Source organism: Acanthisitta chloris, unplaced genomic scaffold (genome assembly GCF_000695815.1).
Source record: "Acanthisitta chloris isolate BGI_N310 unplaced genomic scaffold, ASM69581v1 scaffold42709, whole genome shotgun sequence".
In the NCBI taxonomy this organism is placed as follows: Eukaryota; Metazoa; Chordata; class Aves; order Passeriformes; family Acanthisittidae; genus Acanthisitta; species Acanthisitta chloris.
In genome coordinates, this window is record NW_008690491.1 from 19,046 (window position 1) to 24,621 (window position 5,576).

The 5,576-nt window shown below is 39.7% G+C and overlaps 1 non-coding gene across 1 annotated transcript; it reads left to right on the plus strand.

Moving 5' to 3' along the window:
• Positions 1 to 5,369: 5,369 nt before the first annotated feature.
• Positions 5,370 to 5,440, plus strand: TRNAG-GCC. The gene has a single exon. It is a non-coding gene; the product is annotated as a tRNA-Gly (tRNA).
• The last annotated feature ends 136 nt before the right edge of the window (positions 5,441 to 5,576 follow it).

Genomic DNA, 5,576 nt, shown 5'->3' on the forward strand with positions numbered 1-5,576 from the left:
CCCTCTCTGTTTGTTTACCCTGAATATAGGGAAATCCTTCTCAAACATTAATTTATTCCAGTGTTGTTAATTGTTTAATTTAGAAGAGATGTGATGTTAGGTGAAAAAAAAAAATCACTTGAATTTTGTTATTGATTCTCTGTACTCTAAGTACTCAAGATAGGAAATAGTGATCTTTTGTTTTGGTTTTTTTTTTCTTAAGATGATGCCTGATATCTATTTGTACATACATTGAATAATTTTAGAAAGCAAATCTCTGCTTCAGATTTTTTTAAAGACAGTTTTTTCCATGCATTGACCAAATATAAAATCTACTTTACACTAATAAAGCTCTCATATATTTCTGAAGAGGAAAAAAAGGCTGCTGTACCCTCACTTCTCACTGTATTTACCCTGGTTATCCACAGTGTTGGGACAAACGGAGCATCTCTGGTGAAACGTTTCCAGCTGCTGTGGGAGTGGCCTAGTTCTCAGCTTTGGAACAATAAACTGTCAGTCTCGGCTGTAGCGTGATTGTGAGATGATAAAGTGTTAGAACTAGTATTTTATTAAATAGTAATTGGATTTCACATTGGCAGTGCTGTGACTGGTACTCTTAAAGCAGGACTGCTCACCCAAAACCAGCTTGATTCTCTCCTGTCAGCAGTTCTCTTATAGCTATAAGAGGAAAACAAGCTTTAGCAAAAACACTTCTAGTTTAATTTTCTGACTACAACCAAACTGTAAAGTGTGTACAGTACTGCTTTAGTGGGAATTTTTATTTTGCAAATAAATTTTAGAATAGTCTCTCTGATATGTTTGAGATAGTAATGGGAAAAGATTATAAATTCTAGCTTTTGAGACTGTTGTGGTGCAGACCTATTTCACTTGGCTGGAACAGTTTTCCCTCCAGTTACACAGCCAGTGAGGAGAGACACCATGACTGGTCTGTCTGAGCCATCAGTACAGTTTCAATGGTTGATCTTTCACAGCCCAGTTCAGAACAGAATTAGGAACTTGCAGCTGTGTCTGCTGCCTTCTGCAATACTGCTTCCATAATTTCTGGCAGCAGGTGATCAGGTATCCCCTTGGGTCTCATGGTGGGAGGGTACTGAGCCTGTTGAAGTTACTGGGAGCAGGGCAACTTTCTAAGCAGCTTCCCTGACACAAGACCAGGAGTTAGAGATGAGAGGCAGAATTATGTTTCTCTCTCCTTTCTCCTAAAGCTAACACAGTGGTAAAGAAAATGCACTATTTTTAGTAAACTTCATGTCTTTTAAAACATTTCCTCCTTGGAATTGAATTCCAGTGGTTGTCTCATAATATGCCTGTAAGCGTTACTGCTTTCTTAAGTTATTATTTGTGCCATTGCACTGGTATTGCAACTATCTAGACATCGTGAAACTGGTGTTTGTAGCTGTTCCTGCAGCAAACACCAGTTACTAGTTTGCTTTTCTCACTCAGCTGGTTTGTGTGCTTCCAACCGTTTGTCCTCTCTCTTTGCTCCTGTGCAGTGTCTCTCTGTGCCAGTGCAACACTCTGTACTACTGTCCTACATACTGCATCAGTGAAAACAGTCCTTGGTGTTCAGCATTTGAGGTTTCCTTCCATGTCAGTGTGTTCACTTCAGTGACCGCTTTCTAGCGTGGTCCGAAAATGATTTAGGTTGGCATAACTGAGGAAGGTGTGAACTGCAGTGGGGAAACTTCTTAAACACACTTGGTCACAGGAGAAAACATACGTGGAAGTTCACCCCTCTGCTGTGAAGTGCTTATCATTGTTAGAAGATGGTTATGAGCAGTTGTTTACTCAACAAGTAATTACTTTCTATAATAAAAATTATTTTTCAGCTTAATAAAGCAAATCCTGTTCTGGCTGCCTTTTCCACAGCTGTTAAAATAGAACAGCTTTTAAGGTTCATTTCATTTAGCTTCAATATGATAAAATGGCTGCAGTGCATAACTAGTCCATTTCATATATTATGTAAAAAAAGATTTCGCTTTCTATGTAAATAAACTTTAAAGATTGTCCTCCTTCATAGTAAGTATCCCAGTAAAACTGGTCTATTTGTCTTGGACTAAAGTATAATATATTACTGGTTAAAGGTAATTTAATCAAGCCTGCCTCACCATCTGTGAAGTGTGCAGAGAAAATAATGTCAATTCTGCATTAGATTGACCCTTAAAATTGCCTTTTGATCTGAGTATATTTCTCCTCTGCCTGCATTGTATTATGGTATATTCCTGTTTGATACCATTAGTGGGTTTTAGCCAATTTAAAAAACTAAAAAATTTGCAAAAGGGTCCTGTAAAGGCACCATTGTTCTATAAAAAATACCCTGATCGCTTTTATTAAAGGAAAGTGTTGATTCTTTTAAGGACATGTGCAAGTACTGAAATATTAAATACCATTTTTCCTTTTTTAAACAAATACAGGAAGAACTCACATCTTTAGAATTTCGTAGCTGCTTCTGGCATTTTGTGATATCATGTGTTAGAAGTTTGTAACATACCTGGTTTGAATTTTGCCACCTCTATGCTGCAGTATTATGTATTTCCTTGCAGAAAATGCAGTTTGTTACAGTCCAAGTTCTCTGAGAAAGTTATGCATAAATGTCACAACTCTCCAACATGCTCTGCCTTACCCATGTTTTGAAACTTCATGTTTCATACATAGATTCAGAGTCTACTGAGATTCTTCATAGCTGCTGCTTAAAACATGGGTGTTTCACTGGTGACCTATGATGGGGATTGTTTGTACAGGCAGTGGAGAAGAGAGGCTCCTAACCAGCAGCTGTGGAATTCTGCAGTAAGTTTTAGTTCAGGTTTTCACTTTGTAAAGCATGAAAACAAGTTTCTCTTTTATGTTCCCTTGTATACATATTAATTGTATTTATAAAATGTTCTATAATCCTATACTGTAAATACTATTTGATATTCAGTGGCATTCTATCCTCGGGCAGGCCCTCTTGCTGTATCTTTTATATCCTGGATTTGGAATAGAATCTATAGAGTATATGGCTAGAAAGTCTCTTTGAGACTGACATACCTTCTGCTGTTGCAAAGCTGTGAGTGGGAATGATTTATTTAGACTCTCTTTAATCCTATTCAGCTAATAGGCAGTGCAGTGGGTGGGTTCTTAGATGATGCTGCTGTCACTGAAGATACTATTAGGCTTCGGTTTCAGATGTTGTCAGTGTTTCTGGTCAGACCTTCAATCTGTTTGCTTTATTTCAACCAAAGCAAAAAGGTAATCAATTGGGTCAATGTCATAGTAAAATGTTGGAATGCCTTAAGATGCTCATGAGAAAGGCATTATTCAAGTTTACTGATTTATATATATCTATATAGATATATATAGACATATTCCATGTGTGTATATGTATATATAATGTCTTTTTGTATTATAAATATCCTTCTGACTGTCAGTTCTTTTGGATTATCCAATTAAATACATAGACCACTGCACAATTCTGCTTAAACAAATCATTCATTTATTCTGTGCCTACTTCATACACTTAATGAACTTGAATAATCTCATGGCCATAGTAAATTATTCACTTTTGAGTGTTCTTTACTTGTCTCTGTCGTGACATGGATATCCCCTTTTGCCAGGTCTCTGTGTACCTGTAGTCGAGCTGGGTGTGTGGTATGTGATCTCTGAATGCTTGCTGGTACATTTGGGGCTTAGAGGGTTATGGGGTGGTGGCTTGGACCATAACCTCCCAAGTCCCCTGATGTTCCTGTGAAAGGGAAGTGCATCTTTTCTGCTGACTTTTCCAGCCTGTACACTGGAGTATCATCTGTCCCCTTTGTCCAGAAGTGCTGTTTTTCCGTTTTGTCTGTGCCCAGTAACTGAGCTGAGGCTTCCTAGCCCCTGCTGGCTGAACGAACACATGCCATGTGTTTGGCCTGGGGGATGGGACGTGAGTGGATGGTTGCATCGACACCTCCGAGAAGTTAGTTCAGAGTAAGAGAAAGTTAGGTTGTTCAGAAGCGCTGGAATTCTGAATTATGAGCTACTGGTAATCAGTGACATTCCTGAGTTTTAGGAACTGTTTCTGTTTTGTCAGAGTCAGTTTCTGTAGCGTAACATCTGCTGGAGTAATAAACCCCACAATGAATCTTTATAAAAAGTGAAAATCACATTCTTGTTTTGGTTAATTGAGTATGAAATGTAAATGCTATTTGCCCAGTTGCATTTATTTTTCTTCTCCTTCACACCCCTTTCCCTGAGTCCCCTTTACACTGCAGTGGTTCTACTGTTTAACAGAAAACTTGCGGAGGCATAGCAGCAGAAATGCTGTGTGCTTGGCTGTCACCTCATGTTCATAACTTGTTCTCAAAAGTTTACGTTTTGATGTTCAAGAGTTCTATTTACTGGTCCTCTTTCCATGTCCTCTGTTGCCTCTTGCAACAAAATAAAATCGTATTTATTATGCATATATTAGGTATCATGAAGCTATTCCTTAAGGGAATGACAACATATCATGGCTTTCATCTATGTTAGGAGGGAATACTGTCTTTGAGAAAATCCCCCTTCAGTGCGCATCTCAAACTGCTAACACCGTAAACAGTGTTTTATTGTGTTATGTCCTAATTTTTCTTCATTTGGGGAGAGGGTTGTGGAAGTACAGCACCATTTATTCATTCATTAGCCACCTACAGAGGGGAGAAGGGAAATTCCTCCAGCCCTTAGCAACCAAGCAATGTGATACAGTCATACTTAGAATTTTAGAAACTCATCAACAGCTTTCTTGTAGCTAAAGTAATGTTGGAATGAATGTTTTACATTCAGACACTCATTGAAAAGATGGACTAAAATTGCCAGTTTAAGAATGGGTAAAAATACAAGAGTAAGAATGGATGTGATATACTTAATTAAAGGATGACATAATGATGTGGGTCTTTCGAGTTCACCCTGAAGGACTATCATAACCTGCTGCATTGTGCCCAGCCTTTAGATCCTATTTGTTGCTAAGCAGCTCAGCCTATTTAGACAGGTGACGAGGTACTGCGCCACTTGACGGACACTCAAGGGCAGTTTGCTGGCGCTTACTCAGCTCCGCACCTGATCTTCCTAGGGACCCTCAAGGGCAGTTTGCTGGCGTTTACTCAGCTCCGCACCTGATCTTCCTCAGATGCGTTTTCTTGCCCAGAGCAACACCCTCAGTTTGAAGATATGGAGACGAGTCACAAGCCAGGAACGCGCGGATAAAGGTGGGTGCATGCTATTCACTCGGCAAAACCCAATTATGGAAAGGAACTAACAGAACGAAGCTACCAGCGCGGCGGGATTGAAAACACTGCGCGTGGGAGAGTTGTGCTGGTGGCGGCGAATCCAACCGTGTGACCTTCGAGTGACGAAGGCAAGGGGTGTTTGTCGCACTAGCATTGGTGGTTCAGTGGTAGAATTCTCGCCTGCCACGCGGGAGGCCCGGGTTCGATTCCCGGCCAATGCAACATAGTTTTTTCCTCCTTTTCTTCTTGGGATTTTTATCCATAAGTTTGGTTGCTGACGGGGCTTTTGGTAGCTGTTTGCTTTGGGTTTTTGCTTTTTTAATTTCGCCTCTCCTTATCTAAACCAAGGCAGCTCAT